Raw genomic sequence first — 14643 nt, 5'->3', positions numbered from 1 at the left:
CTGTCTTATCAGGCTACAATTGACTGAGGAAGTAACATGAACGGTGGAAGTGTTGACATAGGACACACTCAGAGGCCTTGGACTTCGCCCATAGACATGGTTTCTCATCATACCCAATCATAGTGGTTTTGCATACACTTTGGGAACATCCGGATAGTCTCTCTATTTGATGCTTTTCTGATGGCTCACATCGATGAGCATGTTGAGCGGTTGGGTCAGTCCTTTCATATTTCCAACCTGACCGAAAAAGTGTCTATGTGTGCAATTCAGAGTGGATTGGAGCTGTTGGAGGTAGTTAGCAGCTTTGTCACTTCATATGATTGTCTTGTATGTTGAGCAGCAGTCTTTAATGGGTGTCCTGTTGGGGGGCCATGGGTTATTTTAACACGCTATTTCTAGGTATCTGATTTCTTTGATGGTCAGAAGGGAATTGTTGAGCCATGGCTCATGGTAGTGGTTGTGGGGTTTCAGTGTTTTGAAGGGACTACTTTGTTTAGTACATAGTTCATTGTGCTGTTGTAATTGCCGAGGAGTAAGGTGGTGGATGTGATTGGATGAGGTATGGTGTGAGTAGTGTGAGAGGTGTATTTGTTATATTTTTTGCCTGACTGGAGAGTGTTCTGCAGGTGGGAGATATCATGCAGTGATAGTGAGTGTGAAGGGAATCACAAAGTGGTATCACCATGATACCCAGATTTGATTCACAGAAATAATAAAGTGTTGCCAATTAACTGACTGGTTTAGATGATCTGTTAGGTGAGCTTGTAGAGGGAGAGTGGTGCGAGGATACTGTTCAAAGGGGAGCATTGGAAGTACCTGGTTGGTGCAGGGGGATTTGTGGTTGTTGGTCATGAAGTCAGACCACACAATTCAGTGTGGAGCTAGGGATTGTGCAATATGGCAGTAAATGATGTGGATGAACTTGGGGTGTAGGTGTGATGGAGGAGTGATGGAGGAGTTTAACTGAGAGAGAGGGCTTTAAAGAATGTGCATGATGGGTGGGGTGTAGTGTGAGTGTCTCTTTGTATATGATGGCAATGCCACCACCTATTTGTTTGTGGGTGGTCTCTGTGGAGTGTAAGGTTGTAGGGGGGAGCATGTCGGGGATGATAGGAGTATGGTGGGGTTTCATCCATAACTAGGTGAGAATAATCATGTCTGGGGCATGTGTCATGATGGTGTTACTGATTTCATGATTGTGGGCTAGATGGTGATTTATTCCTCATTTCACCATCCAACAGGCCCCTTTACTGACTTCTTAAAAAAACAAGCTTCATATAAAATTAATTTGTACAGACCGGTTTGCAGACTTTCCAAAGGAAACAGCAATCTTTGTGTGAACCCCGGTACTAGTTATTTTGGATGGAAAGTCTCTTTGCAGACTGACGTGACACGGAACTCGAGCTATATTGTCCCAAGAACAAAAAGGAATACAAAGTCTGTCCTCTTGCTCCATAATGGGATTTTCAGCAAGCAACACAGCATGGGTTGAGTAAGTATTTGGGGCCCCCCCCAATCAGCATTCATCGCTGGGCTGAACCTATCATATGCTGCCCAGCCATCATAAATATGGGTACTCCCGCATGCTGTGGCTGGCTTGCTGAACTGCAAGTGGCATAAGCAGTTCATCAAATAAGTACCCTGGTGCCACAACCATGCTGCTGTACTGCCTGCCAAAGACAAATCACAGAGGAAGAGAAATAAGTAAAAAGGAAAGGACATTTAGACAACCCTGGCCAGGCTGCATATAGTTACAATGCACTGTATAAAGGCTCTTGTGTATATATGTGTAAGGACGTTCAGTTATTTTTAAAGAACGTTTTATATTTTTGAAAGGACTATTTGCAGTGTTTCTGAATTGTCCTTTTTCTAAGTTATGCAGCTGCTTTGGATATAGTGTTACTTAGTGTATATAATTCCTTGTAATTCCCCCTTTTTAATTTAAATGCCTTGGAAACTGCTGGTGTAATTGGAGAACGTAAATAGCTAATCAAAAGATAACCTAAAGATACCATACACCAGCATTTCATTTTCTGCCTCTCCTGGTGTGTGTTAAAAAGTTGTTAGAACAAATTGTTTCTTCCTTGGGGGATTTTAGGAATTCAGTCTTAACCGTTGCCTTTCGGCCCACATCCATTTAGGGAGGTGCACCAAGGTGATCCAGAGCTCAGGTAAGCGGGTGTTGGAGACAGGTAAGAGAGGTGTCAAGTGTTTGCATTTAACTCTCATAAAAGTAAATTGCTGTGCCCACCTACACCGGTCTCCCAGGGGTGACCATCCCCTGCTACATCAGTCTCCCATGTACAGCCATCATATGACAGGAAAATCATGCAAATTTTTTTTTGGTTAAATCATATCTAAGCAAAAGGCTCAAATGCCCAGACAGGAAACACCTGAAATGTTATTTTGTGTTATCATGATTAAGTTAAAGGTTCAAATGCTCAGACACAGCCTTTTTTAATTGGGTCTGTCACCTTAGTAGTGACCGATTTAGGTCAAAGTTCCATGTAGTCAAGAATGTTAAAAAGGGCCTGGGGACCAGTTGTGTCGTAGGGCAGGTTTTGGGGTGGAGTTTGGTGTGAGTGGATTTTGTGTTTGACAGTGATACCGTTTAAGTTTAGGGGGTAACTAGTTCAGCTTGTTTTTTCTAATGTGGATCAAACTGAACTGAATCACTTGTAGGCGATCTCAGTTTTAGACTATCAGCAAAAGTAATCCCTTTGTGGTAATGGGATTTACCCAGGATCACAAAATGTTGTCAAACTAAGAAGCCCGAATTTCAGCCAAGGTTCCTTGGTTTCATAGCCTCCAAAGTATCCAGTATAAACCCATATATTGAAAATGGAAGTTGATGCTAACAACTATCAATATCAAATAGACCCACAAATATGGGCTTCGATAAAAATGAATTCAAGATGACTATGATGCAGGGCTCAAACAAAGTAACCGGAAAATGTCCAGCAATTTCCTTCACTTTAAATAAAAACAACACCTGCAAGAAAATTGAATAGAACCCAACCCTGTGGAAAGAACAGAGAATATGAAAAAAAGAGAATGCAACATTATGGGCAAGAATACAGAGGTGAAAGGTAATTTCAGTGATGACAAGGTTAATTTAAAAGGATATGTCTTGGGGGAAAAAGGTGCACCAGTGACCTAATCAGTCTATTGGGTGCAAAATGAACCAACGGGGCACTTATGGGTCAATACTGCCTTCTTGGCATTTCGACTATGGCGAACAAGGTGTTTGGTACCCTTTGTACAGTTTGAGTCTGTTCAAGTGTGGTGGTCGCATTAATCTAGACGGGGAGTTATGTCGAGCCTTGGTCGAACGGAAGCATGTTGACGTTCAAAGGTGATCCATGAAGAAAAGCGGATTGTGAATGCCACTAGGGATGGTTTGACACTCAGTTTGACAGTGAAGACTAGGAATACCAAAGGTGCATTTCTGTTAGAGCAGTTTGATGTTGCGTTCAATGGTCAGGGCTAGAGGATCCACCAGTGCCATTTTGACTGGCAATTATGATCAGCAGCGAAGAAGCTGGCTGGGCAAGTGACATTTTAAAGGCGCCATATGCAACAAAGAGCTGGTAGTTCGAAATTAGGCAATTACTTGCTCAGCTAGAGTGGTTCGGCAGCAAACAGGTGTAAACATGCAGGTCAACTTTGAAGAGCAGCTTCGGAGGATCCTGCTGGTTCAGGGTGCAGTGAACGTTGTCCGAGGGTACTTTGATCTGTTTGATGCCATGGAACACAGGGGTCAGGGCTGTCGTGGCTCTCTGGAGTCTCAGGGATAAACATATTCCTTATTCTCAGGCTCTCAGTAAGGGAGTCTGGTGCAAGCTGTCAGGGGTCCTTCACCCCGAAGAGGTTCCGAGCAGCAGTGTAACTGGCAGAGGAGCAGGTCTTGTTCCAGCAGCAGGTTCACCCCAAATGTGCCCTAGGGATGGGTAGGGAACAGAGCTCACCTCTATGTTAGACACTCAGGGCCTCATCACGAGTTGGGTGATAACGCTGGCGCTATTAGCACCGGCACTAATAGCCCTACCGCCAAACCCCCCTGGCGCTATTATGCCGGATCACGGGTTTGGTGGAAGGGTTATTGCCCATTCCCCATTGGGCCCATTCGGGAATTCCTCATTCCCCATTGGGCCCAATTGGGAAAATTCACTCTATGACCTCCGGCGGATTTCCCGCCGGCGGTAATCGCTCCAAAAATCAGCAATTTTGCAGCGGATTTCCCCCCAGCTCAGAGCTGGGGGGAAATCCGCTACAGCCATGATCTGGCGGACCCTTAAATGCTGTGGTAATAGCGCTACCACTGCATTTAAGGGTTACCGCCAGACTCGTGATGACGACCTCAGTCTTCACTTCACTGTTGGAGGGCTCTGGAAGCCTACGCTCTCAACAGAGGTCCAACACAGTTCTTCTTATTTGTTTGTTCCAAAATGAATCTGAGAAGCGGTTGGACGCCCCTTCTTTTAAAGGAAAAAAACCCTCTGTGATTAGACAAAAGCTAGCCTTCTTTAGGAGTCCAATTCTTGTCCTTGTAACAAGTGGACTTTGCCTTTTGATATCACGCCAAAAGTGCTTTGTGTTGCTGTAAGTGGAGGGACCGGAAGCACAGCTGGTAAAGAGAGAAATAAGATGGTGGAACCTTCATCCAGCAGTAAATAGCTCTGTCTATTTACAGTAGCCCCAGCCCCTCCCCTTCCCAATAGCATCAACAGTCCTTTTGGAATGAGCCACCCAGGTGTGATGCTACTTGTGTTGTTAATGGGTGAGCCATTTGATTACTGTTCCTATGAGTTGCTGTCTCTCTGTGGAGATTGTTACCCACCCTCACAAAGAAACAAAGAGAGGCAATTCCCAAGGCTACAGTCCTGTCTAGGGAGATAACACATAATGCTTTCACAGCTGAGGCTGCAATAATTATGAGAAGTACCATCTGCCATTCCATAACTCTTGGCTCATATTTAAATATGAATCTTCCACCAGAACAGTAAAACCATAATTATGAGGTTTGGGTACAGGGGTGCATGTCCTAAATGCAGACCCTGTTCTGCAGAGATGTGGGTGTCACTGCAGCTGTCAGATAGGCATCTGTTACATCTGAACCTTCAATGTGCCGCGGGAGAGCAGGTGCTGTAGATCAGGCTACTCATGCAGCAGGGCACAGGCACACACTATACGTGTGGCTTGTAGCTTGGGAAAGAGGAATCTGATTAGCAGATTACCCTTTCAGAGATAGAAGTAACCGTGTCATTGTATTAATTAATACACATCAAAAGAGCTAGGGCTCTACACCCTTGCTAGATGTCAATGCTTCACTTCCACACACAGGGGCTAGGTTACTAATAAGAACCTCTGAAACAAAATGTAGATATTGCTGCCTTATCAGTCTGATGACAGGGTAATTTCCAATACAAAGCCATACATGGTTATGGTATGGTGACTGATAAAAGCACACAATTATTAAAGCCACACCAGTTTGATATCATGCAAGTGTCAACCATGTGATCCCAGGTCTGTGACGTGAAGGCAATGTGTGTCCATGGCTAGACCGGCTATCTCCACTGCTCCAAGTGAGGCAGTACCCAGAATGATGCCTTCCTTGGATTCCCCAGCAGGAAGGGTAACACCTTCACTTAGGGCACATGAGCTCTCTTGGATACCCTGCATCAAATGGGCACTCACATGACAAGGGCCAGCCTCAAACTAGGGTGTTTCACACCAAAATGCCTTCGAAGTCAGCAGGCTTGGGAGTTAATCTAGCCATAGAGGGAAGGTGGCCTGTTAAGGGTTTTCACCATCTTGGTTTTCCATTAGGTCTCTGTTCCTTCCTGTCCCCTCAATTTTCTACAGAAAAAGACACTTTGGGTATAATGTTGTAAGATAAGCATCATGTATTGCAACCACAGGGATTGGACCACTCGAAGCAAAACCCATGTCACATTGTCCCTTTGCCTCCCACTCCTTCCTGGATTCAACTTTGGAAGTAAAAAGAAAATTATACACTTTTGGACCTCTGCTGGGTGAGTAGTCCATTCCAAAGTCCTCTGACATGGAGTGGAAGGCAGAAGACATCCAAAGAAGCGGAAAGCCCTGTCCTCCGGCTCCACGGAGTAAGTTGCCTCTACACAGGTGCCCCTCCAGCTGCTTGCCGGACCACAGGGGAAGTGCTGCATCAGCCCAAGCTCTCTCGCCCATGCTCTGTGCTCGCTGTTCCATAGGTCTAGCTTGCCGCTGCACCTCGCGGCTGATTTCTCTGGTGGTCTTAGACAGATCTCATATCAGTTCAGGATAGGCCAGTATACCAGATACAGTTCATCATTGTACTCAATAAGGCCTTTAATATGAACCACCCCATGTGCCCATAAACCAACGGCTGTAAGCACAAGCTTCTGTATTTCACAAGTGTACACCCACGGAGGCTACCTCCGAAGACACCGCTGGAACATCAGGCACACTAAACAAAGGCCCCACAGCTATTGATCCCTCAGCTGCACCTATTCTAGAAAGCAAATTACCTCCTTGGAGTAACAATGACATCTGAAAAACTCTTGTGTATAGGCGTGTTATAAATGCCATATCATATCATATCTGCACACTCAGCAGCACCACACAATGAGAAGAGGCAGACACCAACAACCAAAGTCAAAATACACATGCCCAATCACAAAAAAAGCCCACTGCACAGAGCCACCCCATCAGCCCTTCAAGTGACAACAGTTTAGGCATCTGTTACAAGCACTGAGAGACCATAGGAGACCACAGAGGCCATCCCTAGAGCTGCCTTGATTCAGCCGCATCAGATCAGTCTTTCAGATCCAATCTCAATTCAGAGCCAAAGAATGTGAGAGTGTTGAGCGATCCACACAGGGGTTAACTCTTGATCTGGAATACTAGAGAGGAAGGATAGGATTTTTGGCCCCTGACTGTCTGTCTCCATCTGCCTCTGCCCCCACAAAGGGTGAGTCATGCATGACAACCCACCATGGCACTCATGTAAACTGACTCATCATCCACCTGTCAGCCCACCAGGCAATGGCAAGATGTGCAGATATTAATCTGGCTCTCTGCCATGTGACTTGAATACTTTTGGATTGTCTGGGAGTTATGGGGGAAGAAGGAGTAGGGTGTTTCAGGAAGAAGGGGCTTTGTTGGTGCGAGAATGTTCTTTGTGGTATGTAGATAAGCAATGTTATCTGGTGAAAACAGCCTTGGAATGTTATTATTTGTTATGCACAACCAAAATGGCCCAGGGGCATACGGCACAGGTCGTTAGAGTGGAAATTTCAAGCAGACAGCTTAGGAAGGCTAATTATCTAAAGAGATGTACCTTGAGTTTATTTTTAAATTCTCCAATTGAGCCACAGTTTTTTTTATTGGATGGTAAGGCGTTCCATATAGTAGGGGCACTGGACCAGAACCCACACTTTCTCACAAATTCTAAGGAGGTTTTAGGAACTTCAAGGTTTCAATCTCCGTTTGAGCAGAGTGACCGTTTTATTTGCTTAGGTTTTAGCCTATTAGCTATGTACAAAGGTGCATCACTGGCAAGAGCCTTAAATGTGATAGTTAGGAGCCTAAAAATCACCCTCTGCTCTATGTGCAGCCAATGCAGCTTCCTTCTTATCTCTGAAACATGGGCATATTTTCTTAGACCCATAAGAGTGTTTATGGAACTGTTCTGGACTACCTGTAGTTTGTTCAGTTTTGTTTATACCAATCAGTAAAGAGCTACAATAATCTAGTTTTGCAGATATGATGGCTCTCGCAATGGTTTCACATCCAGCTTGTGACAGGAATGGTCTTATATGTGCCAGGAGTCGAATGCAGTATACCGGTGAAGAAACTAGGTTGTTTACATGGGCTGACATACTTAACGATTGCTGAAATGTAACTCCAAGGATTTTTTTGTTCTCCTTGACTTGGATGACATGGTTATCAATGCTAAAAGATTGATAGTCTGATGTCAGTTTATCCAACCTTTGTTTAGAACCAATCAGCATCAGCTCTGTTTTCCCTGGATTCAGGGCCATGCCATTCGCGTCCATCGATTTGCGGATAAAATCCTATATTTCTGCTACTGATCACTACCTCCTGGTCATAATTTCCAGATAAAGTGATAAGACACTGTGAACCATCAGCGTAATTCGAAAAGCATATGTCCCTATTTTCCAAATCATCAAAGAAAGGGACTGTGAACAGATTATATAAAATTAGTGATAGGGCTGACCCCTGAGGTATACCACAATTCATGGTAACTGAGTCTGCCTGTGCTTGTTTACTGCAAACTCGGATAGTTCTTGAGCCTAGAAAAGATAGCATCCAGTTCTTAGCATTAGTACTGAAATTGGCTCTTTCCTCCAGTCTATTCACAAGCAGTTGGTGGTCCACCAAATCGAATGCCGCTGAGAGGTCTAAGGACATCAGGAGCATCGTGGAACCTTCATTGATTTTTGTCATCATGTTAGATTTTAGTTCCAACGTTGTCAACATGTGTACCTTTATTCCACTCCAAAGCTTGTGATCGTTTTGGTCTGACGTAAGTCTGACAATGCCAATGCTGGAGTACACTATAAAGGTACACTCATGTTTGTGATGCCACACGGTGCTGCCATATGTAAAATGTCATCATATATCTCAATGTCAGGTAGTGTACATGGCCCCACACTTTCTGTCAGAAAGAACACAGCACTACTTTGTGCCTCTCAATCAGACCTCACATATACTATACTGGCTGTGTGTCTGGTTATCTATCCCTATCATCATTGTCATCCTTGTCAGGTTGTAAGACATGAATGGGTTGCCACAGGCACATTTGAGCTTACGTACAAGTTTTGCGGCATGTAACAGACAATGAAGATATATTCAACCTTCTGAAAGTTATACATAAGGGCCCCATAAGCCCTCGGTAGACATTTTACCCTGGCTTTTAACATTCGAAAGGCTCTCTCAATGATGGCCCATGTTTGTATGTGAACAGCATTGTATCTCCTCTCCTCAGTGTCTTATTCTGTATTTTAGATGATTATGCAAAGGAGGCAGTGATCTAAAATTGGATAATCTTGTTCGCCCTGTCGAAATAATCTCTTGTTCAATGATCATGATAATGGGAACTCAAATGGTTTTCAGTCTCTGACATTTCTCGTCTTATAAGGTTGATTGGTAAAGCAGGAACCCTGGAAAATAATCCAGTCCTGGCATAATGGCGTCCCGCCATCTACTTGAAGATACAGCTGAGGCTCCTAAAATTACTCATTTGATGCAAACCACAACTGCATTTTTTTTCTTTTTGATACAGATCAAAGCTCATGCAAATTGATCAGTATGTACCGTAGCAACTTCTTGGGGAAGGGCAATCTTCATGTGTATAAATAGTTTGTATTGGCAAGCAGCATAACCAGCTCCAAGAACAGAACATCCCTACAATGGTTCAAATGGAAGAAATTGTTGATAGCCTTGGAGATAGGACTCACAAATGATTGCGACTCTCTCCGGTAAGACATTGTTCCATGTTCCTTCGAGTAGCACTGAAACCATTGTAGAACAACGAGTATTCTTCCTGTTCTGTTGGGAACAAAGTCAATGATGTCCACTCTTAATGTTTGAAGGGGTGCTTTGTTTTTTTTAAGCAACACCTTGTTATATTCTTGTGACAGAGATCACTTTTTCAGCAGTTCTACTCACACATGTGCAGATGGCCGCCATTAATTTTGCAGTTTTTGTGGTTGATGGCTTGACATTTTGATGCTTTCACTTCACAAACTGACTGGTGGTTCCAGGCATTGTTCTTCTATCTGGTGTCAAAGGTTTGAAATATGAGTATTTCTCGTAAGCAGATATTACTTGTGTGTCTGTCCACTCCTATGGCACACACCTGTGGCAGAATCTCTAAGGCACTAGTGCACGAGGATATTATGCTACATGTGCACTGCCTCTGGTTTCCCGCTCTCTGCAGAACTGCTAACTCTCCCTTCATATGGATGCAGAGCTGATGTCTTGCTGGATGCAGGAACAGCAATGTAGAGTATGTCTGGGCATGGATTCCGTCCTTTACAATACTAGAGTATGTCTGGGCATGTATTCCGTCCTTTACAATACTAGAGTATGTCTGGGCATGGATTCCGTCCTTTACAATACTAGAGTATTTCTGGGCATGGATTCCGTCCTTTACAATACCTCAGTATGTCTGGGCATGGATTCCGTCCTTTACAATACTAGAGTATGTCTGGGCATGGATTCCGTCCTTTACAATACCTTAGTATGTCTGGGCATGGATTCCGTCCTTTACAATACGAGAGTATGTCTGGGCATGGATTCCGTCCTTTACAATACCAGAGTATGTCTGGGCATGGATTCCGTCCTTTACAATACTAGAGTATGTCTGGGCATGGATTCCGTCCTTTACAATACCTTAGTATGTCTGGGCATGGATTCCGTCCTTTACAATACGAGAGTATGTCTGGGCATGGATTCCGTCCTTTACAATACCAGAGTATGTCTGGGCATGGATTCCGTCCTTTACAATACTAGAGTATGTCTGGGCATGGATTCCGTCCTTTACAATACTAGGTAAAGCATATTATTTCCGAGATTTGGAGACTCTTTAAAGCAGCCAAACACCACATAGAAATGCCACTTTTTGGCGAGAGTGCACATCAGGGCTAAATTATTGTGGCTGGACACTCGCTTGAAGTGTCCTCAAAAGCGATATATAACAGAAATGTGGGGGATGGGATCAGTAATGGAACACAGTCCATGCACAAACTGCAAGGCGTGTAACAAAACACTAGGATGCAAGAACTAGGGTACAACGCACCTATACAAATTGAGTGCATGCTCATGTGGTAAGCTGTATAGGAAAAACATATACGAAAGTGAAGGCAAGAACAACACTGCAAGAGTTTCAAGTCCTCTGTTATATGATACATAACTATATGCCACAGAGAAGGGGGCACACACATCAAACGGGAGGTCCAGATAGCCCATAGGAAACGTGAGTACTGTTCATGCCTGTAACATATGTATATGAGCACTATCTCAGCAAACACTTCCCAGGATACCCTTTTTCAACTAGAGGTCAATCAACGACCCATGTAAATTTGACATGAAAACTGAATTCATCTCGATAAGATTATGCTTTCCTAACAATCGGGTCTTCATAGACAACATTATTGCCTCCTTTACTACAAAATGAATAATGACAAAGTAGTAGTGTAGCAGTATCAGAACATTAAGAGAAAGTGAAGAGGACATGGAAATGAGAAATAAACGAATGCATTATAAAAACAGTTTCAAAATCTGCATCACAACAGACTAATTGAAATAGTAAATGGAATTGATAAAATTTAAGAAAAAAACACTGGCCTTTATTTATAAAGCATTTTCAATGTGATTTCCCCATTGAAAAACACTTTTGTAAATCAGGCCCACAGTATTTTAATATTAGGAGCCCACAAAATATGTTTGGTTCTTCATAATTTGGAGTATCTATGATACATCAAAAGGAACTCAGTAATCTTCAAACATTCAATCAGATGTTTCAGCAACACAGCTACTGTCAACAGTATTGTGGTTTTTATATGGATTACAAGAACTGCCTTTCATGATACAAAACCCTATCAAAGGGTTGAACGATAGTATTAAAAGGAATAAACTGACATAGCAACACACTGTCAACACGAATAAGTAATGGCAACTTCTTGAAATGTTGCCATGAGACTATTAGGAGTGAACTAGTGTGTAGTGTTGTTCTACACCATGATGTACCAACATGTTACATAATAGAATCAAAAACTGCCTCGGGTAAGTAAAAATTAATTCAATTGCATTCCGTGAAATCATTATAAATTGGTGTGGTAAAATGTCTAGAAATAGCAGGTAAAATAGACCAGGAGAACTACTGCTCACAGGGACCTGCATGTTTCAATGCATAATAGTGCACTGATGTAGGGCATTTCGGGAAGTGCTAGAAATGTTAGGACTAAGAAAGAACCACGCAACAAGAAGAAGGCGGCAGCACAGATGAATATGCAACCTACTGAAAGACTACCCAAGAAAGAAATGACTACTATAGCACCCCATCTGTCAATAAGTGCTAATAAAAACCCTGCATACATATGGGTAGTTCGATATTTAACAGTGTTCTACTGTTTTACAGGACCATACACTTCTCTGCAGGAAATGGGACTTCACTTGTAAATGAATATCAACAGAAAAAAAGATATTAAGCAAACAAGCACACACTAGTACTAAATGCAGGTAAGATGAACTTGACACACATTTGACTTAATCATATTAGAAAAGACAGTACATTAACATTTGCTATTTACTATAGGTAACCACAGTAAGAGAGTAATATATAACATTAAGATATATAGAACCGTCAATTGAAATTGTAATTTACCATAGGTAGGGCACATACATTGTCACCAAATTCTAGTAAGGGTAAGAAGGGTATCACTGTAGCTCTCTGACGGTCTTTAGAAACAAATGAAATTCTAATGTACGCAAAGATTAATATCAAGGTAAAAGGTGCTCTAACTCCGTCATGTACAGATGTTATTTCATGATGACCATATTTAGATGTGAGAACGGAATGTCCAGGATTGTCTCGGAGAATGTCCCATGACAAGGAAAAGGATCAAACCATGAATAGCATATAACCAGCTATGCAAACAGGGGTATAGCAGGTGTGATGGGCACTATGGCTCAATCCTAATAGTTGACCCATAGACGTGAATATCAGCTGCAGATTGGTCGAAACACGAGTTGGCATGGCAAATTAATCCGAGAAATTGAAAATAAATCTTCATTCAGATTACACCATTGTAATTCTTTATTGTAATTCACTGGTCACAAGTCCCTACATGTCTACCAACTCATCGATTCTGGCACCCCGTTGTAACATGAAGAGCATGTATGCTGAAACCTGTCAAAGTATATAGTGGTTCATGTAAATGGAGTACCGAGTACAAAAGTAACCATTTACTGCATGAAATACAATATGCAAGGTGCTATGTGTTGAAATCCACACAATGGGCCTCATTATAAGTTTGTCGGTCTGGTAACTAAGGTACCAGTAAGCTTGCCAGTACCATAGTTACCGGACCAGCAAACTACGAGTTCTCTTTTCACCCACCATACCGGCACCCACGAGCAGAGCATGTCGGATGCACCAGCACCATTCCGGCCTCCCCATTCCCATTGAGCCCTATGAGGAGTAAAAGTTACCGGCCCCTGGCAATGGGGAAATACAAGGTCCTCCAGGGTTGTAATGGCCCTTTATTTCCCCATTGCCAGGGGCCGGAAAGATTTGCAAGTTTCTAATGAGGCCCAAAGAATGTTATAATTTGTGAACATTGCAATCTAGAGCCAGAGCAAAACGTGCATGCTGTTTACATGTTGGTAAATGTGTGTGCACGTGTTATAATGTGATAGAGACAACTGCAATAACATAGTGGCATTTAAAGGGTCTCTATATTGGCAAAAGGAATACATGATGTGATGGTAATCCCAAGTGTAAACATTTGAACGGGAACAGAGTTAAGTTAGTAGCTGACAGTCCAGCAGAGGCACTAGTCCACTGGGTCAGCTGGAGCTCTAGCGCTAGGCAGCCATCTTCACCTAGCGTCAGCAGAACTCTAGTTCCTGGAGGGGCTTCCATCTTTCAAGGCATTTAAGTGAGGAGCGTTGGAGGAGGAGCTAGATGATATAGCTTGTTAGCCTGATGAGCCATACGGTTGGTAAAAGTAGAAATTCTCGCCAACATGCCCAGTCTGCTATGGTGCTGCCATACGCCTGGTGAGACATCCCTAAAGTGGAACTTCAATGTGTTTGCGTAGTTCTTGCTGTCCTGGATTCCCATTACTGGGAATGGAGGGCATTCGGTCTACTTTGGTCTGATCTTGTACAAGTCCAGACGCAGTCTGGTATGTCTGAGAGATAGCTACTTGCGGCATCAATGTACATTGTGAGAGAACGAGCAAGGCCTTCGAAGAACTTGGCTGCCCTGAAGTAGAAAACTACTCTCAAAATGGAACAACAGAAGTTATCAACAGTTATTACTTGTTAAAAATACATTTGCTAAAAACACTTGAACAATTTAACATCGCCCAAATTAGAGAGAAGTTTAAAGTTTGATAATGACACCTCTATGTGGCAACAGCATCCATTTGCTGTCAGACACTTAACTATCCTTAGTTGTCTGAAGTGCACATTCGATCACCAAACGCAAACATAGCACTGCATGCTAGTTCTGCGTGGTATTTAGTACTCAACACGCTGTTTTGCCGGATCAACCTTACTTAGAAATGAAAGCATGCCAATTTAATTGGATTTTACCATTCATTTAGGCTGCCACAGTGGGAATGACCAGCCAGTACCTTCAAATCACTTCTCTTGTTTTATTGACTGTTATGGCGAATGCAACATTATTTTCATATCATTGATTGTCCTTCTATTGCTAGCACTGGGCATAGGGCCAGGCACTCTCCTCTGGTTCTCCAGTATAGGAACATGTAATTCGCAATCCATCGCATCATGACCCTCCCACCCTCCTGCCTGCTGGACAGTGCTGGGACACAGTCCGACAGGGAGGGTTTTCCCATTCCAAGAAGGAAGCACAGACTATGC

Source organism: Ambystoma mexicanum, chromosome 6p (genome assembly GCF_040938575.1).
Source record: "Ambystoma mexicanum isolate Mex_15411 chromosome 6p, UKY_AmexF1_1, whole genome shotgun sequence".
Classification (NCBI taxonomy): Eukaryota; Metazoa; Chordata; class Amphibia; order Caudata; family Ambystomatidae; genus Ambystoma; species Ambystoma mexicanum.
This window is presented reverse-complemented; position numbering follows the sequence as displayed.